Here is a 27,164-nt window from a genome sequence, read left to right as displayed (position 1 = left end):
GAAATACATTTCCCCAAAAAAATGAAATATTTATTTCCTTATAAAGAATTTCTACAATAAAGGTAATCCTTGATATACACCTTTGCAGTGTTGCTTTTAAAACAAACAATTTAAAAGGCCTGCAAATAAATTTAAAACAAATTCCCAAATTAATCATTAGGTAAAGAACTTCTACAACGAAGGAAACCTTTGAAATACGTTACCTTTCAAAACACGGCATAGTATAAGTTAAAGATACATTGCGTCACGTAACTTCCAATACACTTTTAGAAATTAGATTTTTGCTGTAGTGAATTTATGTCTTGTTTCTAAACCTAGAGGTAATTCCTATACACTGAGAAAAGGCGTGAATTTCCTGTACTCCAATGGTACCTGCAAAAAAGTCACTAAATTTAATATTTCTTTTAAGATCTATAAAAATAAATTAGTAAAATCAAAGGTTATTTACTTTTGATGTTAAATGAGTTTTGATTCTATAATGATGCAATATGTTTGCCGTACATAATTTGATTTCCATCAGAGCGAATCTCATCCCCAAACAGTTTCTTGGTCCTTCGCCAAATGGTAAATAGGCGTACTGAAAATGCTTTTGCGGAGATGAATCCATGAATCTAGAAACAAATAAAATGGAATTCGATAATCATGTTCAAAAAGGATGAAAGAGTGACATTAATATAAAGATATCAGCTATGGCGTTTTCTTTTTATAAAGTAGTTTTTTATGCTGATTTTAGGAAAACCGTTATGGTTTTTACTACAGGTTTTGAAGACATTAGACAGACTTTGGAAATTTACGTTACATTCCGTACGCTTTCCTCCGTAAGATTTGAAGCATGCTTTTTTTTTTAATCTTGCTAACCGTTCCGTAGTGCAAGCTTCAAGGACTCTGACCATTCTGCCAAAAACTTAGCTTCAAATTAACATTAAAGCCGTGTTCCAAATTGATCAAATAAAACGCCAACACAAAATGAAAATGAAGGATTCGTTATTACGAAATGTTAAAATGAATTTTGTGATGTTACAACAATCGGTTGATTAAATTTTTTTTTAAATTATATGCGTTAGTTTAAAATTTTGGTCGTCGAATTGTAATAGGTCCTTAAGAAACTAAATATTTTTGGTTATTTGAAATTAGAAAATATATTTTCTTTAATTATACAATTTAGTTTAGTTTAACTTCCATAATATCCACGTTCCATTATAAATGTTCGTTTTGGATATGTGGTCGAAGGTAAGATAATATTCCACAACGATAAAGTGATTAAATTTGGGGAATTTTTAAAAATCTCTTTTTCATTCACGTAAATTTGATAATTTTTCATGGACACAACTGTATTTTACTAGAATTGAAGCATGAGCACTTCAGGAGCAATTACTTCAAATCATACGTACGGCGGCATACGGAATGAAACATAAGAGTGTGAAATCTACTTCTTTTTAAAAAACTCCATTTTCATAGAGTTCAATTTCCATGGAATTTACTTAAACGAGGTGCAACAACTACACATTTTCGCCACGCATACAAGGAACTTGCGAAATGTTTTCCAAAAGGAATAATTTTCGCCAGAACCACCTAAAAAAGCGAAAAGAAGAGCAAGGAAAAAGAGCACTGGAAAATAGCATAGGTAAACAGCACTACTTGAACACCTACTTGAATTTACTTCTTCAATAAGAATACACTGTGTGAGTTCGTTGCCAGACTCAAATTTACAACCTATATAATTTACTGTTCCACGAACGGTAACCACAATTCTGATTATTTACATTTTCATAGCATAGCATAGCATTCGCCTCCAAGAAAATTATGATCCACGTTTCACCTCTCGGGATTAAATATTTCAGGATCTTGAAAATAATCATCGTCATAATGCATTGCGTAAAGTGGAAAAAGTATAATCATCCCCTTTGTCACCACTATCCCTGTGTCTCCTAATTTGTAATCTGCAGTTGCTACTCTACCTGACCTAAACAAATAAATGAATAAAAAATAAATTCAATCTAAATGGAATGTTTTAATATTAATCTTTCACAATTTTTGATCCTTTTGCTTAGTATGCTCTGGAAAATTTTTGTTTTCACTGATCTTATTATTCTCTCACAAATGTATTGATAATGTAGATTGATATGTACTTACAAATATATTGATAGCGAAATGGCTACCATTCTTTTATTTATTTGGTTTTCGTTGGAATTTACTTCAGATTGTAGAAAAGTAAAACGAAATTTGTTTATCTACCGCACCATAATATTAATTATAATTAACAAGTATTTTAATCTTTGTAATTTCAGTTAGCGTTCGTAAGTTTTTGAATTAGATTTAAATAATACATCCGCCAGAGAAAACTTTTGATGGTGGATGTAATGAGTACGTATTGAGAATTTAATCTTAGTCAGCGGCAATACTCAATGCATAGAACTTGGCTTGTTGGTATCTAATGAAAATGCTATCTGCTCAGAAATCATATAATTGTTTTGGTTTCTTCACAATCATATGGTGGAAACTTTTCATTGAGAACGCGTTTTCAGTACAAATAAAGCATTAATTTGGTTTGTATTGTGCGTGTGGAATATCATAGATAAACCACAGTTTGAAAGCCTTAAATCTTTTATGTTGAGTTTCATATATATATTGAAAATATATACATGAAGCCGTGAGGGGTCAGTTGTTTGCTGACCTTGCAAAGATATGAGGTTCAATTCTCAGCGGAGGCTTTTTACAATGACAGTTGACCACTAAGGACACATTGTCGACCCTCAACTTCCATTTCCTGATATTTTTGCAGGAATGCTTTATGCTTTTTTTCCTTTTTTTTTTAAACCAATAAATGAAATCTGGTATTCTATAGCTTTATATAGAATGCCTAAAATTGACCGACAGAGTTCCAAATGATTATTATGATATTAGTTCCAAATGATTTTTTATGCTCTACCGCAAAGCATTTAATGGAATGCTTAATGACAAACCGGCAAAAGCGGGACGTACAATTCCTATTGAAATGGATCCGCGAATTAGGTAAGATCAAGTACTTGTATATAAATGCAACATTAAATTTGTTTCCCAATGTAATTATTATGGTCTGGTTAAATTGAAATTTATTAATTTCAATAGAAAATTCTGGCAGGAAAGGAATGCGCCCAATTTTACAAGGATATTTAAGTGAAAGAGAATTTGTACCCACCAATATGTATGTATCAGATGTACCGTTTAGTTTTGTTGGATAGTTTCTCTATAAGTTTAAACATGTATGCACATGCTTTTTTCCGCTATATATGCTCTTTAAGCTACAACATTACCATTGAGTTAAATACTCTACAACATTCTGTAAAATGAGGCTCTTGTTTTCGTGAATATAACCTTATTGTGGACCTAATAATTGCCTCAAAATACTTTATAAGTTATAGAAGAAATGTTATTTCTCGTTTCTTCTACAAGAGTATGAATAGTTGAATGAAATCAGTTTGAATATGAGCGAATGAAATGCCAATTTGATTTTAAACTATAATTCAAAACAATGTGGCATTTCATACTTTTATACAAAACAACGAAATTATCGTTAAATTTAAAAAGCAAAACATGGTAAAATTAGCACAAATTTAGATAAGTAAAAACTATAGTAATATGTAGTTTGGAAAAAAAGCAAGGTGGCATTCTAGAAATTTATACAAAACAACGAAATTATCTCTAAATTTAAAAACAAAACATTGTAAAATTGGTACAAATTTAGATAAGTTAAAAAGTATAATAATGTATAAGTTGTTTTAAAAGAAAAGCAAGCTGGCATTTTATACTTTTACACAAAACAGCGAAATTATCTTTAAATTTAAACACAAAACAAGGTAAAATTAGCACAAATTTATAGGGTTGTTCGATAATTAATGTCGTTTTTTTTCATGTTTTCCAAAGTGAATTTTTTTATAATAACAACAAATATTAATCAATGATATATTGACCATTCTGTTGGATTACCTTTTGCCACCTTTCGGTAAGTTGAAAAATTCCACGTTCGAAAAAGCTTTGATTTTTAGAAGCGAAGAACTGGTCCAACTCATTTTTAATAGCCTGATCGGAATCGAAAGTTTTACCATTCAAATGGTTTTGAAGGGATCGAAACAAATGGTAATCCGATGGTGCTAAGTCAGGGCTATAGGGTGGATGTGGCATCAGTTCCCAATTCAGCTCCATTAATTTTTGACGAGTTATCAAAAATGTGTGGGGCTGGCGATATAATGATGAAACATAACTCTTTTGCGATTGGCCAGCTCAGGGTGTTTTTTCTTGATTTCTTTGTTCAATTTCGATAGTTGATGACAGTAGACATTTGAATCAATAGTTTGATTCCTTGGAAGCAGCTCAAAGTAGACTATCCCCTTGCAATCCCACCACGCAGAAAGCATAATCTTCTTTTGGTTATATTGGCTTTGGATGTCGATTGTGGGGGTTCATCTTGCTTGGTCCATGATCGTTTTCGGACTACGTTATCGTAAACAATCAATTTTTTATCACCCGTTAGGATTCTTTTCAGAAATGGGTCGTTTTTGTTACGATTCAGCAAAGTTTCGCATATGTTAATGCGTTTGGTGAGGTGGATTTACTTTAATTCGTGAGGAACCCAAACATCCAGTTTGTTTAAGTAACCAAGCTGTTGTAAATGCAAGTAAACGGTTGAATTCGATATGTCGAGCTTCTCTGCTATCTCTCGAGTTGTCATACACCGGTTAGCTTCGATTAACTCCTTTATTTTGTCGTCATCAGTAGTGGTTGGACGTCCAGTATGTGGTGCATCTTGCAAATTAAAATTTCCAGCACGAAAGCGAGCAAACCAACGCTGACACTGGCGTTCAGTAAGGCAGTCCTCACCATAAACTTCACACAATTTCTTCCGAGCTTGCACCTCATTTTTGCCCTTTCGGAAGTAAAACAATAAAATATGACGCTCTCTTTGAGTGTCCATTTTCAACTAAATTTTTAACCAACTTGTTGTTGACACTCTGGTTTTGACTAAAGAAAGTCTAATCTTTAAAATAGAATACAATAATATAAGCCACGCAATCACTACTGCATTAAATATGCAATTCAAATCATCTATGAGAAAAAAAAGACATTAATTATCGAACAACCCGATATATCTAGGAAAGTGCCTCTTAATTTTTGGATTTAGGAAGACGTGCCTGTCTCTAGGACGAGATGAAAAGAAACTCGATTATTCAGGAAAACTTGCATATCCGTGTGGAGAAGAAATACTATGATTTTATCAACTACATCACTTTTAATAATCCTTTCAAGCAGAGACAACCAATAATCAAAATAGACGGTAACGCAATAAAATCAGTAAATCACATCAAATACCTAGCTATAATATTAGATCATCATCTAAACTACCTAGAACCCATTAAATCACTAAGAACAAGAGCCACAACACTACACAATAATCTCATAAAACTAGCCCCAAGGACCTGGGGCATTAATACTAAAATGCTCAAACATTGGTACAAGACAGTGGCAGAAAAAGCCTTTACGTGCGCTGCAGCAGCATTGGGTACAGAATTAAATAAAACCGCGATCAAAGAGCTGCACAAGGTGCAGCGGCCCCTACTAGTCAGAATAACATGATCATTCAAAACAGCACCCACACCAGGTCTGAATGTTCTGGCAGGTTTACCGCCATTGTACCTGCAAATCCAAAAGGAAGCACTACTAGCTAACACACTTAGATTCAATAAAAAAAACACACAATATAACATAAAAGCGGGTGATTATCAACAAAAGATAAAAACACATATCGTCCACCCGGCCCATAAGACTAGCCGTAAATACACTAACCTACCAACAAGTACTGGAGCTAGCAAGACAACGACGGTACAAATCTACACCGATGGCTCCAAAACAGACAATGGCGTGGGAGCTGCATACTGTGTTTACCACAACAACCAACATACAGATACATACAAATTTACGCTGAAACAAGAAAACACAGTGTTTCAAGCAGAGGTTTTAGCCATCAAAGAAGCCAGCAATTGGTTAGAGACACACAGCTGCAAAGATGCAACAATTTTCACAGACAGTCTGGCTAGTATACACGCTATTAGAAAAACGAAACAAAAAGACCCGCACGTGGCAACAACACAAAGACAACTAGAACACCTAGTCAGAAAATGCAACACACAAATACACTGGGTGGCAGCGCACATAGGTAATGAGGCAGCGGATCTAGCGGCTAAAGACGCAGCAGCAGGTCACGGGGTTCCCAGCGGTGTTCTGCTTCCACCATCGAGCCTAAGAAATAAACTTAAAAACATCACACAAAAACTTTGGCAAGCATACTGGGACGAAAATGAAAAAGGCTATACAACAAAATCATATTATCCTAAAGTAGATACAGACCGACTCATAGGCCATCCAGCAGCAATACAATTCCTTACAGGACATGGCTTCTTCCCCTCATTCTTACACAGGATGCAGCGAATAAACACAGACACATGCCCATGCGATGACACAGGTACCCCAAGTCACTACCTGCATGACTGCCCACTAACTGAATCGTAATAAATAATAATAAATAAATAAATCAAAAAAATACCTGTGACGTGACTAGCTATTTTATATTGTACTGTTATTGTCGATGTCCATCCTTTGAGTCTGTAATGTAACACTGCTAGTTAATCTATGTAAAATTAAATTGTCGCTGCTAGGCCGGGATAGCCTGGTCAGTGGGGTGCCGGGCCCATGTCCAAGAGTTCGTGGGTTCGGTTCCCGCCGGTCGAAGACTCCCCGTGTAGTAAATGGTGACCGATGCACGTTAAATCTGTCGAGTCTCAAAGTCCTCCATGTTCCCATAACAAATCAATACCTCTGGGGGTACCGATCCAGGAGTTTCCTTGTCTTCTGGATTGGTTCAAAATTACAAGGCTACGGGGTTAAACATTAGTAGTCGTAAACCCAAAAATTGGGTCGACTGTTCAACGGCGGTCATAAAATAAAATAAAGTAAAACACTTACACAAGATAGAAATTCATGCTATGGAGTTATCAATAGTTTTTAATAGCAGAGATGCCAACTTGCTCCGGACAGCAAATATATATTTTAAAGTGGTAGTTTATCAATAGTGATTCTTGGTTTAATAAATTCAAATTAGTAGATTTTTATCCACCACTATTTCTAAATAATTCGTAGGCTTATATAATTCACCACTTTATAGTTCTATGCCTTGTAAAAAGCAAGAAAAAATAATCAAATATTTGCAAAATTTCTTTGTAGTTATTTACCGTTTTTTTAATTATTTTGGCGTGTCCGGAGCAGTTGGCATCTCTGTAATAGTAAGGAAAATGTTCATTTTTTGATGCTTTTACGCTGTCTCTGATTTATCGCTGCAAAATAATTGCAAATCACATAAAATTTTATCGTTTTACCTAACAAGTGCTTAGTATGCTCTGAAAAGTTTTTGTTTTCACTAATATTATTATTCTCTCACCAATGTTTTCATAATTATTATTAGCTGATATAGTTGATTGATATATACTTACAAATATATTGATAACGAAATGGTTACCATTCTTTTATTTATAAGCTTTTTACAGAATTTACTTCAGATTATAGAGAAAGAAAACGAAATTTGTTTATCTACCACAGAAAAATTTTAATTATAATTAATATACATTTTAATCTTATAAACTGCACCAAATGTTCTGTCGTTTTTCATAGAATTAAATAATACATCCGCCTGTTAAAATTTCAGCTGGTTGATGTAATGAGATCATAATGAGAGATTAATATTATTCAGCGCATGAAACATGACTCGGGATATAATCCAAATGCTAACTACTCTGAAATTTTATAATTGTTAAGGTTTCGTTACAATTGCATGAGGACACTCTCTTTACTGAGAACGCGTTTTTAGAACAAATAAAGCATTAATTTGATTTGAGAGTGTAGATTATCATAGATAAAACACAGTTTGAATGCCTTAAACCTTTTATTTTGAGTAACATTTATATAGCAAACATATATGAAGCCGTGAGGGATCAGTGGTTTGCTGAGATTGCGAAGATATGCGGTTCAATTATGAGCGACGGCTTTTCGCAATGACAGTTGACCACAAAGGAGTCATTTGGGACCCTCAACCTCCATGTACTGATATTTTTGCAGGAATGCTTTTTTTTATCACTATATGAAATCTGGATTTTATAGCTTTATTTAGAAATATGTATACCGATTTATTTATTAGCCTAAAATTGACCAACGAAGTTCAAAATGATTATTCTGATACTAGTTCAAATTGATATTTTATGTACTAGTACCAAGCATTAAAGGGAATGCCTAATGACAAACGCGGGAAGTACAATTCCTAGTGAAATGGAACCCCGAATTAGGTAAGATCAAGTACTTGTATGTCAATGCAACAATAAATTTGTTTCCAATGTAATTAAAATGGTTCAGTAAAATTGAAAAGTATTAGTTTCAACGGAAAATTCTGGCAACGAAGGAATGCGCCCAATTTAACAAGCATAATAAGTGAAAAAGAATTTGTACACATCAATAAGTATGAATCAGATGTACCATTTAGGTTTGTTGGACAGTTTCTTTATAAGTGTAAATATGTAAGCACGTGCTTTTTTCTGATATATATGCTCTGCGTCTTTAAGCTTCATCATTACCATATAGTTAAATACTCTATAACATTCTGTTCTGTATACTAGTTTTTCGGTTTTGTTTTTACTCATGCCGTTGTAAATTTGTACATATTTATTTTTTCGACCATCTAAATAGCTTATTTTTTCTGTTAATCAGACTTCTTGTAATCGCACATGTATCTTTCCAATTATTATTCAAATAATTTTTTTTTGTATATATCGCACATTTTACTGTTCTGTATATAAGTTAATCGACTGCATTCGCCCGTTGAATTTGGCAATTTAATCTCAGATGAATAGGCTAGTGCCACAAGTCAGGTACGTCGATCAATACGCTCACGTTAAAGCATTAAAAGAGAGAAATGACATTTCTTATCTACCACAACAAAATATTAATAATAATTATTATACTTTTTAATCTTTTGAATGTAGCGATATACTACTTGACAAAAAATCATAAAATACATTCGCCAGTAAAAAACAATAGCTGGTAGATGCAATGACTACATTAATAATATTATCAAAATAAATCCATAATTTATATATTTTGATAACTTTTGATTAAACTGAAAGTTTTGTCTCTTTGCAAATGTCTGTTTTAAGTTTTCTGTGAATTGTGAAAAATTTATATTCAAACATTCCATTTAGACTTAATTTATTTTTTCTTTATTTATTTATTTAGGACAGGTTGAGTAGCAGCTGCAGATTACAAATTAGGAGACGCATGGATAGTGGTGACAAAGGGGATGAATATACTTATTCCACTTTACGCAATGCATTATGACGCTGAATATTTTCCAGATCCTGAAATATTTATTACCGATAGGTAAAACATGGATCATAAGTTTTCTTGGTTTCGAATGCTATGCTATGCTATGAAAATGTAAATAATCGGAATTATGGTAACCGTTCGTGGAACAGTTAATTATTTAGGTTGCAAATTTCAGTCCGGAAACGAACTCACACAGTGTATTCTTATTGAAGAAGTAAATTCATGAAGTTAGGTATTAAGTAGTGCTATTTACCTATGCTTTTTTCCAGAACTCTTTTTCTGTGCTATTCTTTTTGCCCCTTTGGAGCTTTTTTAGTTCGTTCTAGAGAAAATTATTCTTTTTGGAAAACATTTCGCATGTTACTTGTATCTGCGGTGAAAATGTGTAGATGTTGCACATCGTTTAAGTAAATTCCATGGAAATTGAACACTGTTCAATGAAAATTTATTTTTGTCAAAAGGGAGTAGATTTCTCACTCTTACGTTCCATTCCGTATGATTTGAAAAAATTGCGCCTGAAGTGCGCATGCTTCAATTCCAGTAAAATACAGTTGTGTCCGGGAAAAAATAACAAACTTACGTAAATGAAAAAGATATTTTTTTAAAATTCCTTAATTAAATCACGCTATCGTTGTGGAATATTATCTTAACTCCGACCACGCATCCAAAACAAACATTTACAATGGAATTTGGATATTATGGAAGTTAAACTTCTTCCAAAGTCTAATTGAAGTAAATATGTTCTCTAATTTCAAATAACCGAAAATAATTAGTTTCTTAAGGACTTATTATAATTCGACGACCAAAACTTTAAACAGAAACATAAAATCTTTTTAAAAATTAAATCAACCGATTGTTGTAACATCAAAAGATTCATTTCAGCATTTTGTAATAACTAATCCTTCATTTTCATTTTGTGCTCGCGTTTTTTTTTAATCTATTGGTAACACGGGCATTATGTTAAATTGAAGTTAGATTTAAATAAATTAAAAAAAATTTTTTTTAACAGGAATGGGCAGAGTGCTTGTAGCTTTGTAAATCCAAGCCAACACTACGGAACGGTTAGTAAGATTTCAAAAAAAGAGTTCTTCAAATCTTACGCATGGAAGCTTACGGAATATAACGTAAATTTTCAAAGTCTGCCAAATGTCTTCAATACCTGTTGTAAAAGAGCAAAGCGGTTTTCCAATTTGAAATCAGCATAACAAACGACTTTATAAAAGGTAAACGCCATTGCTGATATCTTTATCTTATTTATCAGTGTAAGCGTCTTATAATGTCACTTGCATCCTTTCAGAACACGATTATCGAATTCCATTTCACTTGTTTCCATATTCATGGATTCATCTCCGCAAAAGCATCCGCAGTACACTTATTTAAAATTCGGCGGGGGACCAAGAAACTGTTTGGGGATGAGATTCGCGTGTATGGAGATCAAATTATGTAGGCAAAAATATTGCATCATTACAGAATCAAAACTCATTCAACAACAAAAGTTAAAAATCTCTGAATTTACTAATTGATTTTTATAGATCATAAAAGTAGTATTAAATTCAATGACTTCTTTTTACAGGTACCATTGGAGTACTGGAAATTCACATCTTTTCTCAGTGCAAAGTAATTACCTCTTGGTTTAGAAAACTATAATTCACCACAGCAAAAAATTTCTAAAAATGCATTGGAAGTTATGTGACGCAATGTTTCTTTATGTTATACAATACAGTATTTTGAACGGTAACGTATTTCAAAAGTTCCCTTTATCACAAAATTTCAAAGAACGTTGCAGCTTTCTTTAGCTCTTTCATTTGAAAATTTTTCGCAGTGGTAGCAACTAAAATTTTGCACAATGGAAAATTTTATGTTTACATAGTATTTGACGTGATAGCGGCACACATAAGAAGCCAGGGCTTGGAAATTGTTTATTTTAAAAACAACACTGTAAAGGTATATATCAAGGATTACTTTTATTGTAGAAATTCTTTATAAGGAAATAAATATTTCATTTTCTTGGAAACGTATTTCATATTCTTTTGAATGGTATACTTATAAATGGATCATAAATTAGCGCCGAGAACAGAGCTGCTAACAACAGCACTTTCATTTGGAGATATTTATAGTTGTAGCGAAACAGCCTATTTGGAAGTCTTAGACAATTATAATATTTGAAGTAACAGTATTATAAGATTAAGAAGTAGTCAGAAACACAAAAAAAATTGTCTTAAGAGATTGCCAAGAGCGTTAAACATTTTGCATTTGAAAAAAAAGGCTGCAAGGGCACATTTCAAAATTACCTTTATTCTAGAAATTCTTGATGCCTGATTTGCAACCCAAAATAAAAGATATAAGGCATTCAAACTAGGGGTTAATCCATGATATTCTACACACACCAATCAAAGTAATGCTTTATTTTTATCAAAGACCAGTTCTCTCAGAAAAGTGTACACCTACAATTTTAAAGAAACTTAAACAATCATACAATTTCAGAGCAGTTAGCATTTGGATTATATGCCGACTATTCAAGTTCTATACGATGATTCTCATAATGCAGAGATGCCAACTGCTCCGGACGAGCCATAATCAATTAAAAAACGGTAAAAGTACCAAACTAAAATTTGCAAATAATGGTTTAATTGTGTTAACTTTTTAAACGGTACAACGTGACCTAATTGCAACGAAGTGGTGAATTATATAGGCCTTCGGATTATTAAAAAATAGTGGTGGATAAAAACCTAATGAATTGAATTTATTAAACCAAGAATCACAATTGATAAACTACCACTTCAAAATATATATTTGCTGTCCGGAGCAAGTTGGCATCTCTGACAGAGATGCCAACTTGCTCCGGACGGAAAATATATATTTTAAAGTGGTAGTTTATCAATTCTGATTCTTGGTTTAATAAATTCAATTTAATAGATTTTTATTCACCACTATTTGTAAATAATTCGTAAGCTTATAAAATTCTCCACTATCTAGTATAATGTATTTCAATACCTCTTAAAAAGCAAACAAAAATAGTCATCTATTAGCAAAATTTTCTCTGTTGTTATCTACCGATTAAGTAATTATTTTGGCGTGTCCGGAGCAGTTGGCATCTCTGTAATAACTGTGTTACCAACAGGCCAAAAATTACCTACATATAAAGACGGGAAAACAGTAAAAACTGGTAGAAAATAAATTTCGTTTTCAACTTTTTTTCGGAAATAATAAAATATCCATAGCCACCAAATTTTTTTCACGGATACAATTTATATATTGAATTACTTCTTTCCCGAGAAAAAATTAACAACAATGATTTGTTTATTGTTAAGAATAGATTTACTTCTCCCGAAAATTTTCTATTATTGAAATAGTTCCTCTACCAGTATGTCCTCTTTTCCGTCTCGCCTTCAGGCCTGGTTACCAGATATAGAATCAGATATTTTATTAGATAAAATGTAACATTGTTTATAGCAAACTCTATCGCTAATTCAAAGATGCATGGTCAAAATTAAAGATCAATCCCTGCATGTTTCACACGTTGAGCGCCGCCAACGCTTGCGGTAATATTGCGGTCATGGCTTGAAACTTGTTAAAACTGAAATCTAAGTACTTTCGCGAGGGAAAAGTCGCGGGTAACAGCTAAACGGAGAAAATGTTTGGCTAATGCATTGTTTAAAGCTAATTTACTAGTTAGGATTGGAAAACGGGTTGAAAAATTAGAATATTCAATTAACCTCAGTTGTGCTGTACGTTAGACTTTGATATCATTAAAGTTTGTATATTGTTAAAGATTGTTTTGAAATTCTACTAAGTATGGGCACCGAAGGCGGTTGCTGAAATATTAAGGTATATATTAAGGCTTAATATAAACCTTAATGAAATCCCTGAACAAATTATTAGACGCACTATAAGATTTCATGTAAAATCTTAATTATCATGTGATACTATACAGCTTTATTGTTTTTACTCTGGTTTGCACTTGCAACCAGCGTTCGTGTATCATTTGATTAAATTAGACGATATATAATAAAAATTCGATGAATCGATAAATTTAGACGATATATCATATAAATTTGAAATAATTATTATATTAAGTATTATATTTGTACCAGCGGGTGACCGAGCTCCGCTCGGAGAAAACAGGTATCGAAGCTAACTCGAAGATTTAAATTTTCACTTGTGATTTATCAAAACAATACATGCCATAAGAAAATTTGTGAAACCATTGGTGAAAAGATAACCGGTTAAAGTGCACCATTGTAAACTATCTAAACAAAGTTAGAGTTTGGAAAGGGAACTATTCTATACAAAGGTAAAGTTTGAAAAGTCATAGGAAATAAAATGTAATTGATAACAAAAAATTTTACAATTAAAGAAATGGTACAAAGTGAGCAGTGTAAAGATTGAAGTGTGTTGAAGTTCAATATTTTTGACAAATTTATTTAGAAAAACCAAACATATATACATACATAAGAAACATATTATAAACCTATAACAGCATAAACATAATAAACATTAATCATCGATTGCGAAGTCTTCCATGTTGTCCAGGTAGTTTCTTGTCGGAGAGGCAGGTGCGGCTGGTGAGTTTCTCTTGTTCAGGACTTCCTTCCATACGACGTTTCGGGTGTGGGTTGGATTCTCTGGAGGCAGCAGGACCTTCAACGCACTTTGACGCTTGACTCTTGAAAACGCGACGTAGAGCATTCCGTGCACGAAGACCGTCGTGAGGAGAAGCACGCCGACGAATTCGAATGTTTGGACTTGGGACTTGTGTATCGTAATGGCGAATGCTGGAGTAACTGAGAATTGGTGCCGTTGCATAGTTGCGCCAAGCTGTGATTTGCTGGAATCGAGCGTGATCCTTGGAAGGTGTACTTGTCGGCCTGCGTGTTCACCGATGATGATCTTAGCCTTGATGATGTTGTTGCAAAGTTCGGTGACAATCAATCGTGTTCCGTTGCACATTCCTTCAGAGACGTCCAAGTTTCGGAGAAGCATGATGATGGCGTTCTTCTTGAGCTTCAGATTGTGGGGAGGCAAGTCGGCGATGTTGATCGAGTTCAGGAATTCTGGCGCGAATTGAATTCCCCCTTCATGTTGATCCTTTACCGAGTCGAAACTTGTGTATGTCTTCTCTTCGCCTGGAAGCATAGCGATAATCTGCTCGTTGATCTTGTCCTTATCGTCGTTCAATGGTGCAAGAATAGCGCGATTCTTCATTGCTTCGTAGTTCCCACTTCTGAGGCATGGTCCGAAGATTTCATCGATGAGGTTACCACCAGAGGGAATTTCTTCCGGGACTTCTATTTCGCCGAGTTCATTCACTTCGAGTTCCCCGTCGCCGACCTTTAGCAGGTATTTCGCGAATTCTTCTTCTTCGGGATCAACGCGCATGTTCTTTTCAAGCGAATAAGTCTTGAAGTGTTGCCACAGATGGCTTCTCTTGATCAAAAGGTCGAGTATTTCGCTTTTGTTGGCACGTTGTTGAACTGGACAGCTCTGTCGGAAGTCGCCACCAAGCACTATGACTTTGCCTCCAAACGGAATGCTGTTGCAAATTGCTCGTAGGAGTTCGTCGATGTTGTGCAAGCCGTATTTTGACATCATCGGAGCTTCGTCCATCAGACACATGTGGGCTCCTTTGAGTGCGTTCGCCTTCAGTGATCCTGGTTTGATGGATGATCTTGAGTCGGATGTAAGCGGGACTTTCAAGCCAAAGGTTCGGTGCGTTGTTTGACCACTCGGTAGAAGAATCGCTGCTATCCCGGTGTAAGCCATGCATTTCACTTTCTTAAGCCTTCCGGTAACGATGCGATACAGCGTGCTGTAGACGAATGTCTTCCCGGTTCCTCCTGGTCCATCTATGAAGAAGCATTTCGCAGCAGGAGTCGGGTCTTCAAGTGCTTGGATTATGGTGTCGACGATTTCACGCTGCCTTTCGTTGAGTTGCTGGTACATGCGATCTCCGATTGCTGTTGATTCGTCGACGTCGATCATATCGTGTTCCAAATCTTGCTCATAGTTGTCGATGTCATCCTTGCCATGTGTCTGCACCCAGTATCGGAAGTTGCGGCCTTCGGTAGCTTCGGTGTTCAGCTTATGCGCTATGATTCGGTAGGCACGCTTTATCGCTTCTTCTATGGAGCCACCAGTGCGTCTTGCTTCTCGAATGAAATCTTCCACGAGGTCCTCTTTGAACAGTTCCCATGATCTCTTCGGGTTTTCTGGCGCACCAAGTATCAGGATTTGAGCGAAGAGTATGCGCATAACACTTGGCATTTTCGATGAAGCAGATTCGCGGAGTCTTTCTACGTACTGTTGGTCGTCGTATGTGAGGCCTCTGGCTAGACAGGCTTGCTTGTAGGTTGCGTGCTGGACACCGTCGACAATGTAGAGGTCTTTGAAGTTAGTTGGTTCTTTGACGTGGAACAAAAGCGTGCGCAGGAAGAAAAGTTCTGGCTGGGAAACGAAGTTAACTGGATGTACGCGACCAATTCTGCTGCAAGCATTCACGTTCTTCTGCCAAGTGCTCGTCTGGCCAATCCATCGGTAGTGCTCCGGCATTTCATGGTAATAGTGGTAGGTGACTGCCTTTCCGTTCGCTTCGTCTTCTTTCAGCGCGGTGTTCAGCGCTCGAAATCCTTGAATAGGCGCCAACATGCTTCAACTGGTGAGATATAGCGAGCTTCCACGTACTTCTCCGGCTCGTTGTAGATGATCGTCTGCTGGTTTTCGACGGCCTTTATCGTAGCACAATCATGGCCCTTGTAGATGTACTTGTAGAGGTATTTCACCGGTCCGATGCTGCCGACGAATTCGACATTGATGTGGCATTGATACTTCTTGAGCAGGTAGGCGTTGTACGGGACGACGTGGCGGTTGTCTGTGGTGACGCGCTGGCCGTTGCAGTCTTTCCTGTAGATGGCTTGCTCATTCGAGAATTCTGGGTTCATTGGATCCAACAACGGATTGTAGCGTCGGCTTTTCATCGTCCACCAGCGATGTCATGTCTTGATGTTCCATTGGAAATCCCCATCTGCACTGGTCTCTTCCATGTTTGCTGACCATGCACGGAGCGCTTGGGTTCATATCACCACACAGGTTATGGATCATCCATTTCGAGATCAGTTCCTTGAGTTCCGGATCATCTTCTGAAATTCCCTCCGAGATAAAATCGTCAAGTTGGTCACCGCTGTGAATCTTGTCCGCTGGCGCCATAATCACTAATAGGTGCATGTGCGATAAACCTCGCTTTTGGAACTCGATGGTGAAGACGTATGCGGATGCTCTTCCAAAGATTTGATGTGTCATGATGCCTTCGACGATTTGGCGGAACTTGAGACGTGCGACTCTTGCAACGATGCCTGGACGGGTTAGAGCCAACAGGCTTTCCGGAATTGCGGCGTTGAATTCATTGCGTATCGCTGACAGGAGTTCTGGCCACTGCGGATTGCAGGTAACGGTGATAAAAAATTCGGGTTATCCAAATCTTCGCATTAATGCCATGGAGTCTTCGAAATTCTCGGTGTACCAGCGCGTTGATCCGGGAAAAGATGAAGGTAAGATGGTTGTTTCGCCAATTGCAGCATCTTTTTGCGCAGCCAAGCTTCTGAGCATGTTGTGAACTCCGGCGTATTTCTCGGCTTGAATTTCACGCTGATGGCTCTTTATCCACTGTATGCAATTTCTTTTGACGCGAATGTAGGTGTCGACCACGTATTGCTGGAGTAAGCGCCCGCCAAAGTGAAAGTGAAGTGCATTACACTCGAAAAATCGTTGATCTATTCCTGCATTTGTGCAATCGATCGGGAGTGGCTTGGCATAATTCGGACGGTAGGCGAGTCGGTAACAGGCTAATTCTGCGCGTGTAACATGATTTCTTGATGGATAAGACGTGAGCAGCGGCATTCCAACATAGAATCCAAAAGTTCCTCTCGGGTAGAAAAGCGGGTAGGTAAAAGGCTCGACGCGACCATCGATGTTGCTTAGCAGCGTGATTTTTTTCCGCGTTCTCGCATGACCATTTCATTCTCTGGGATGCTTTGATCGGCGTTGAGAGTCAAGACTGCGGCTATTTCGTTTACAACTGGTGCGTTGAATCGTCGAGGATCGTCGCCTTCACGGTTTGTAAAGACGAGGTGGACATTGGGCGGTTGTACTCCGGCTGCGATTGCGCGTTGGTTGGTTTCTTCGATCACTTCTCTCATCATCATAAACGATTGGGCGAACGGGTTGTTAAAGCGCATGATCTCCTCGAGTAGTTGCAATAGTTCTTGGCTTAACTCTCGGTTGAGCTCAGATCGCGCAGCTGTAGCCTCGTCCGGGTCCATGAAGTACATTTGGGCAAACTTCGGCTGTTCAAATCCACCTTGCGGGTCTTGAGTCGGGCGCGTTGCCAGGTTGATCTTGTGATGGACTTGACCGCCGGCGATAAACGCGTAGATTCCATGTTGATTGACGGTTCTGTCGTCGTCGACTTTGAATGAGGCAAGTGCAAAGCAGGCGTCGATGTTGCGGATCCTTCTGTGGAATTCTTCCGTTAGGCGGTGTTGTCGTGCAAATAGAAGCGCTAATTCGTTTGGAAATTCGGGCATTGGTAGTTTGATTCTTCCATGTAAGCAGCAGTCGCCAAATGAATCTACGTGTATTTTGTTCTTCACTCTTTCTTCTGGGAAATGCAAAGCGCCATCGTGGATGCAAGCGACGTTAAATGGACCAAGACTTTGATATTCCACGTCGGAAGTTGCAGCATTTTTGTAGGTTGACGCAGACCGAGATTTCGCAGCTCTACGGAGTTTTTCATTACGGCGGCGTTGTTCCTCTAGGCGAATGTTGCGGCCTCTCATTGTTTCGTTTTTTCGTCTGCGTCTTTCATAATCGCGGTATTTTACTCGTTGAGATGCATTAAGTTCCATCAATATATCCGACATTCGTTCCTTGCTACGCTGCTTGACTGCTCTTGTCGGGCGCAACGGCGTTATCATCGGGTCTTGGATATTCAAAGCGTGCATATTGGTCGAAGATGTGAAAGATGCGGCTTCAGATGGTCCCGACATGTTCAATTGGTCACTGTTCACAACGAATTCGTAAATTTGCTTCCGTTCATCCGCTTCTTGAAAATTCTTGTCCAGGAAAAGGCGTCGATGAGAGAGGTATTGTCGAGCATAAAAGACGATGTAAACTCCGCAGGAAGACGCGTCATCTTGGTGGTTGTAAGCGTTGCGAGTTTTCACGATGCATCCTTTCAGCTTTTCATTCGTAACAACGGTATTCAAAACGTGTCGCAGTATTTTTCTCAAAACAGCATCGATGGTCAGCGGGTTGTCGACTGGATCGCAGACTTATAGTTGACGTTCTCCATAGCTTGCTTCGTAAATTCCTAGCATCCAGTGCTCGCCTCTATCCATTTCAGCTCTCTTGTGATGGGAATGAGTAGCACGTCGAATCCTTGTTGAACGCCGTATAGATAGTTGGAAGCCTTGTTCTGGTCGCTGATATCGTTGAGAAGAGCCATTCCTTCATAAGCGCCATCCGCTGTTGTAACGTAGAAGCGTGCGACAAATTCAGGGTGAAGTACGGCAACTTTGACGGTCGGGTAAGCTTGTTCGGCGTAATGGAGAAGCATTCTGACAATGATGGTATCTTCTAGTTGTCCATTTGCGGGTAGAATTGAGTTGATCGCTAGTTGTTCCAAAATTCCGGCTCCTTGAAGAATTTCATGTAGAGGTGCGTTCTGCATGTTGAAAATGTAGCTTGAAATCTGACGAATGTTGAAATGTCGGACTTTGTTGACGGTGATTTTAACACAAAAGTTAAACTTTTCTCCACTTCGATAAATGTAAACTAATGCGAACCTTACAATTAAATTATTAATTCCTTCGTATATTATTGGTTTAAGTTGTCAAAAATTAATATTTCAATTGTAAGGTTCGCATTAGCATACATTTATAAGAGTGGAGAAAAGTATCTATAGCCATTATGGCGAACTAATAAAGTTTGAAAATATCCTATCTGTAACTCCGAACTGCTCGACCGTAGCGCTTCAAAACCTGCGCCAATCGATTCCTCGTTGCCAAAAACCCCAGACCCCCAAGTTTACCGGAGTTTATTAAATCTGGGGCGATTTTCGACTTGGCAACCATTCCTCGTATTATAGTATAAGATATAATAATTAAACCAAATTATTAGATGCTCCGTAGTGTCTTAATAATTCCATGTTTTGCACAAGTATTTCTAATTTTTATGTTTAAACATACAAGTAATGGGTTTTTATTCAGGAAATTTTGTATATACTTCCTATTTGTATTTATTTTTAACGTATTGCATTACAATATTAACCAAATGATACACGGACATAAGCAAGAACAAACCGGTTATATGTAAAATTATTTATTATTATAACGTATAAAGCTGGGCAGAAGCGGTTTGACTATATAAAACAAATTATAAGGATGATGATCATCATCATCATTATCATTAAAATTTATCTGGGAGCCTGAGACCGTCAAAGTCCCTTTTCTGACTCATCTTGAAATTTTATCTTTAAGGTGGATCTTTCTGGTAATTTGATCGCAATTTGGAGTGAAAAGAAAATCAAATATTTTGTATTTTAGATAAAGTTGCATAGCTGCAAAAAATAAGCTACCCTTGCCTGAGGTTTAAGTCTTATCTTAAGTTTTCAAAAGTACAAGTTTTTTTAAAACCTGCGGTGTCACATTTTATGGTCCTTTCAAAAAATTTGAAACTTAGTTTTGCAATATAATAATCTAAAAAATCTACGTTGAGACCGCGATCTATGCTCTTATTTGGGATAAACAATCTTGCAACAAAAAAATACTAAATTTTAATTATAACTAATAGAAAGTAAACAGATCTTTAAGATCATCTAAAGTTCTAAAGAATCAAATTTACTTAATGCTTGAACATTCTAATCGAAATATATTCATATCAAGAATCAAAAGTTATCTAAATATATCGATTGTCAAAGTGATCTATATGACTAAGAACTCGTCTGAAATCAACTTGCTATCCAAAATGGCCGTCAGCGAGATCTATCAAAAACATTTTCTACATTTGATTTCATTTTGTGGACAGAAATAAAAAGATATTGAAAATTTTTTATCTACCACATAAAAATATAAATTATAATGAATATAAATTTTAATCACATGGACTAACGAATTTATTAACAATTTACACATAAAATTTAAATAATGCATCCGCCTGTGAAAACCTCAGCTGGTAGATGTAATGAGTACATTATGAGAATTTATACTTAGTTAACGATAAAATTCAACGCATAGAACTTGACTCGCCGGCATGTAATCCAAATTCTACCTGTTCTGAAATCGGATAATAGTTTAGGTTTCTTTAAAATTGTGGATGTACACTTTCATGTGAGAAGGCGTCTTTAACCCCTTGGGGACGGGTGATTCAGAAAAGCATTCGTACAAAATCAGAATCAAGTTGTAATTAAATAAAAAACGGTAACTTAAATGTGGTCGTTGCTAATTTGACAGACTTACTTTGCTTTTACTTTAATTATTGTTAGTTTAATTATATATATAATCAATGTTAATTCAAAGTATACCTAAATAGTTTTATTTTGAACAAAGTAATGGTGAATTAAATAAATCAAACAATTATAACTCCGCCCACAAATAAACTGCTAAAGAAATACTTTGATTACCAGTTTTATATTTTTACAATGATTGATGCAGTTTTATGCTGTCACGTATTTGTGACAGTCGGCGCGAAAGGGTTAATACAAATAAAGCATTACTTTGATTTGTGTGTTTAGAATATCATGGATTAACCCCAAGTTCGAATGCCTTATATCTTTTATTTCGATTTACATATGTTGCAAATAATGCATTAAGAATTTCTAAAATAAATGTAAGTTTGAAATGTGCCTTTGCAGTATATTTTTTAATGCAAAATGCTTAACGCACTTGGCAAACTCTTTGGCCAGGGACTGTACCTAATGCGGTTTAATATATACTGTTGGTAATATATTTAGGCGAAGTATGTTAAGCTAATATATATTAAGGTTTAATATATTAAAGAGTGTATTAAACCTTACTGTAATAAGGTTTAAAGGCCAATTTTTAAGGCTTTGTGTAACAAATCGTAAAAGATCTGCGCGTGAAGCAAAATTGCTGAGCTGCGTCAGGTGAAGTCGTTGTTGTAACACAGTAATGCAGGGCTTCTAACTTTTTACACTTTGTCAAAATTTATTCTAGCTACGTTTAAGTTATAATATATTATTTTTTAAAAATTTGTACTTATCTTTCACACCACAAGATATAAATGATTAAAAAGTTCATATACAAGGCCACATAGGTCCAATTTCTCTTTGTCGAAGATTATAAAATATTGATAAAATTATCCATCACTTTGAAAGTTTTGGATTTTAAGTGTCTACCACTGTATAAAATATTCTGCATACAGTTTAGTAGCTGACAGGTCTGGTATAACATCACATACCTGCCAACGATTCATCCTTTCTAGAAGGATTTACCCAAGAAACAGTAAAATGGTAATTAAATTATAATTTTAGGCATATAACATATTTTGCATTTTGGAAAAACTTAAGCGGAGTACCATGAACAATTTAACACATCAATCTACATATTATTAATTTTTTTTTTTAAAAATATTGGTGGTCAAAAAGATCATAAATTAAGTTTAGAAATACAAGGAATATATAGAAAGCATGCAATTTACTGCCACTTTAAAAATATAAATAACATTTTACACCAAATGTGTAAAAGTTGGCAGCTTTGATATTATTTAACCTCTTTCAGACGGGCGAGTCTTTCATGCTGGATATGTAGGGTTCCACAGTAAGCACCACCAAGCGATTCATCTTATACTGGTTTGTACTGTGCCCAAAAGTAATGAAGGAATAATCTTATGCTGGAGTCTTGCATGCATTTTCAGGGTGAGGATAATCAGGGTAAAAATAAGATAAAACTGGTAGCCAAACTGGTTACTACTTAGTTCGAATTAAAAATTCATAGTTCAACTTTTAAAACTCAAATATTGTATGTGTTAAATTTAAAGTGAAATCAAAAATAAATTTATCAAATTAGCCATGCTCAAATTTAAGCTACCATTTTTTATTTTTTACTATCATGATTCTGAGATTCAGTACAAATACATTTATGACTTGCCCGTCCCGAAAAAGTTAATGAAACCACTTACATTGAAGCAGGAGGATGAATTCTCAAAGTTTCTGTCACAACGGCGTCCATAATCTCCATTTCTCGAATAGCATCATTTCCCAATTTTCCCTAAAATGTAGATTAACAGCGTATTCATATTTAAGTCTTGTGAATAAGAGAAACGGCACAGTTCTTAAATAATTTATAACTATCTATGAAATTGAATTATGAGTCACTATTTCAGCTTATTGAAGTTATTACTCATAAAAGTGTTGAAATTTTGATGTTTTTGCGTTTTTTCTGAATTATCACAGCAAAAATATTGTAAAACGCATAAAGTTTTATTGTTTTAGCTATAAGTGCTTGGCATGTTCTGGAAAATTTTTGTTTTCATTGATATTATTATTCTCTCAGAGATGCCAACTGCTCCGGACATGCCAGAATAATTAAAAAAACGGTAAATAACTTCAAAGGAAATTTTGCAAATATTTGACTATTTTTGCCTGCTTTTTAACAGATATAGCATGACGTAAGTGCTATAAAGTGGTGAATTATATAAGTCTACGAATTGTTCAGAAATAGTAGAGAATAAAAAGCTGAACTGAATTTATTAAACCAAGAATCACAATTGATAAACTACCACTTTAAAATATATATTTGCTGTCCGCAGCAAGTTGGCATCTCTGTTCTCTCAGAAATGTATTGATAATGGTTAGCTGATAAAGTTTATTGATATATACTTAGACTATATTGATAACAAAATGGTAACAATTCATTTTTATTTATGGCTACATATATTTATATGTTTTTTTGTATAAATTTACTTTAGATTATAGAAAAGGAAAACGGAATTTGTTTATCGACCGCAAATATTTCTATAATTCTGTATTTTGTCCGCTGAGAGCCCTTATAATATGCTCATAATTGTTTTGTTTATTTGTTTTAAGGATTAATAAATTGATTTGTTGCTGTTACAGGGTTCCCGCGGTCCTTGAAAAATTTAAAAAGTGGTAGCAAATTTAGGGTGGAGCTACAATATACTTTTTTATTTTAATAAACTTTTTTATCGTAAAGTGCTGAAATTTTCGTGCATATATATATTTTTTAGAAAACAATTTTTAGTGGTGGCTACACAGAAATAAAAATGTCAAAATTTCTTTTATTTTCATTACCACTTTTTAAAATTCTCAAGGACCGTGGGAACCCTGTGTTACATTGGTGGATATATTTCAAAAGCAATAATGCACATGACATAAGGCATAGAACTTGACTTGGTATATAATCTAAATGCTCGTTGTTCCGAATTCATATAATTGTTTAGATTTCTTTATTTAGGTTAATTGTTTGAGTATGAGGAAACTTTCGAGTGAGATGGCGTTTTTAGTACAAATAAAGTATTAATTTGATTTATGTGTGTAGAATATCATAGATAAGCCACAGTTTGATTGCCTTAAATCTTCTGAGTACCATATATAATGCAAAAATATATGAAACCGTGAGGAATCAGTGGTTTGCGGACATTTCAAAGAAATGAGATCCAATTCTCACCGGCGGCTTTTCACAATGACAGTTGACCACAAAGGAGACTTTACGGACCCTCTAACATCAGGTCTTGATATTTTCGCAGGAATGCTTTTTTTACCAGTGTATGAAATCTGGATTTTTATAGCTTTATATAGAATGCCTAAAATTGACCGACAAGCTTCCAAATTATTATTATGATATTAGATCCAAATGATATTTTATGTACTACTACCAAGCATTTAATGGAATGCCTAATGACAAACAGGCAAACTCGGGAAGTACAATTTCTAGTGAAATGGAACCCCGAATTAGGTAAGATACTTGTATATAAATGCATCAATAAATTTGTTTCCCATTGTAATTATTATGGTCGTGTTAAATTGAAAAGTATTTGGTTCGACGGAAAATTCTGGCCGTGAAGGAATGCGCCCAATTTTACAAGGAAGAAAAATGTGCCATTCAATATGAATGTATCAGATGTACTGCTTATCTTTGTTGGATAGTTTCTTTATATGCATATGCTTTTTTCCGCTATATATGCTCTGTCTCTTTAAGCTACAACATTACCATTGAGTTGAATCCTCTACAACATTCTGTTCTATTTTGAGGCTCTTGTTTTCGTGAATATAACCTTATTGTTGACCTAATAATTGCCTCAAAATACTGTATAAGTTGCAGAAGAAACATTAAATCTCGTTTCTTCCACAAGAGTATGAATTGTTGAATGAAAAGAGTTTGAATATGAGAGTATGAAATGCCACTTTGCTTTTAAACTATAATTCAAAAGCAAGTTGGCATTTCATACTTATATACAAACCAGCGAAATTATCTTTAAATTTAAAAAAAAAAACATGGTAAAATAAGCACAAATTTAGATAAGTTTAAAACTCTAATAATATATAAGTCTGAACTATAATTCATAAGCTATTCATACTTTTGCAAAAGAAAAACACTGAAATTATATTTAAATTTAAAAATAAAGCATGGTAAAATTAGCACAAATTTTGATAAGTTAAAAACTATTATAATAAATAAGTTTGAAAAAAAAATACAAGGTGGCATTTCGTACTTTCTGAAAAAAGAACGAAATTATCTCTAAATTTCAAAGCAAAGCATTTTAAAATTAGCAGAAATTTACATAAGTTAAAAAAAATTTCATTAAAATTTAGAACCTGCAGTTGTATTTCAACTGTTCAAGCACCTCCCTGTTTGTTACGCATCCATGTTGATCTGTTTTATCTTTTTCTTCCAACATTCTTTTCCTCTTCTCTGGTTTTTGTTTTTCAACGACATCCATCAGACTTTGCAAAAAATCATCGTATCTCTAACGTAAAAGTAACAAGCGAATTAGGCATAACTTTCGAAATTTAGGATAATCAAATTCTGGAAGAAGTTAAAAAGTTGTGATAACTATTTCATGAGAAGTAATAATAAAGTCTTTAATTTTAGAGGCTTTATTTTCATGTCAAGGTTGTTTATTTTGTACTCTTTGCTAAGAAAAATATTTTTAGTGGTAGTAAATTTTATTTTTTTAATGTCTGATTCTTTGATGAGTAATTTCGATATAAAGTTATACTCCCCACCGCTATAAGTAAATGACTCAAAAGCTCTTGTAAAAGTTCCCCTCTCCTTCAGTGTAAAGGCGTTAGAAATGTTATCAAATTAACTAATATCCGGAAAGATTTAATTCTAAATGCAGAGATGCCAACTGCTCCGCACACGCCAAAATAATTAAAAAAAAACGGTAAAAAGCTACAAAGTAAATTTTGCAAATATTTGACTACTTTTGCTTGTTATTTAATAAGTGTAGCATGGCATTAGTGCATTATGTGGTGAATTATATAAGCCTACGAAAATTATGTGGTGAATTATATAAGCCTTTTTTAGAAATAGTGGTGGAAAAAAATCTACTAATTGAATTTATTAAACCAAGAATCACAATTGCTAAACTACTACTTTAAAATATATATTTGCTATCCGGAGCAAGTTGGCATCTCTGTAAATGGTCTGTTAGTCTATAAATTATTTTGCTAAACAAGGTCGGTAGTTGAATCAGAAACATTTTTAGAGTATCTATAATCAGGATGAGAAGAAAAAGTGCAAAAATCGGAAGTATTGTTTACTCATGTTCATTACTTATGACATACCTGCCAACCCTTCCGGATTTTCCGGAAGATTTTGTTTTCATATTTAAAGTGGTAGTAAATATATACTATTCTTTTTCTTTTATAAACTTGATTTTTAAATGATTTTGATCACCACTATTCTTGCAAAAATTAAGCACATATATTAATATGCGTTACTATCATAGTTGTCAACTTAAGTTTGCTCATATACAACGTATTTGCTTGCTTAAAATTGAAGATTTCATTCCATTTTAATACCACTGGGAAAAATGATAATGGAAGGGATTAAAAGTTGGCAGGTATGCATATGATACCCATAACGTGCGCTGTAACAAGACAATACCATTGATGTAACACTCAACTGTATCAATAGTTGAGACTCGAATGAAAGAATAAAACCGAACGCAAGTTTATCGGTATACAAAAGCACTTAATGCCCTTTAAGTAGGGGTGTGCAAAAGGGGTATTTTCTTACAGTGGTACCCAATTCTTTCAGCTGCTTTTTTTTAAATATTAAAGCAGTAAGAATCTGGAAAACAGAATTTTTATTAAAATGTCCTACGTTTTCATTCAAAATTTTCATTCTTCAGAATTTTCCCAATTTTTGATGAAAAGATTCAAGTAAAAGAAGAGTTCTTTAACAATTCACATTTTTCAAAGTTGCAATGTAAACAGTAAATTATTTTACCTCCTTAAATGTTTTCAAATAAAGTTCTTTAGAGTCAGTATGTCTAACTAATTTTAATTGCATGATTATCAGCTCCTATATATTTTTTTAAATTGTTGTAGTTTTGTAAATCAGTGAAAATCATAATTATTAAACCCAAAATGAAATTCAGTATTATAACTTACCTTACTTATATTTCAGAAAATATTTCATTTTACCTATAAGTGCTTAGTTTGCTCTGGAAAATTTTTGCTTTCAGTAATATTATTATTCTCTCACAAATGTATTGATATTGGT

The 27,164-nt window shown here is 34.8% G+C and overlaps 1 pseudogene; it reads right to left on the bottom strand.

Annotated features, from left to right (window-relative positions):
• Positions 1-273: 273 nt before the first annotated feature.
• LOC147808565 (cytochrome P450 6l1-like) overlaps positions 274-27,164 on the bottom strand; it is a 112,236-nt pseudogene continuing 85,345 nt past the window's right edge.

This window comes from Parasteatoda tepidariorum, chromosome 5, assembly GCF_982258835.1.
Source record: "Parasteatoda tepidariorum strain Cologne lab strain chromosome 5, Ptep-v5.0, whole genome shotgun sequence".
In the NCBI taxonomy this organism is placed as follows: Eukaryota; Metazoa; Arthropoda; class Arachnida; order Araneae; family Theridiidae; genus Parasteatoda; species Parasteatoda tepidariorum.
Note: the sequence above shows the minus strand (reverse complement) of the source record. Positions and strands in the feature narration are given on the sequence as shown.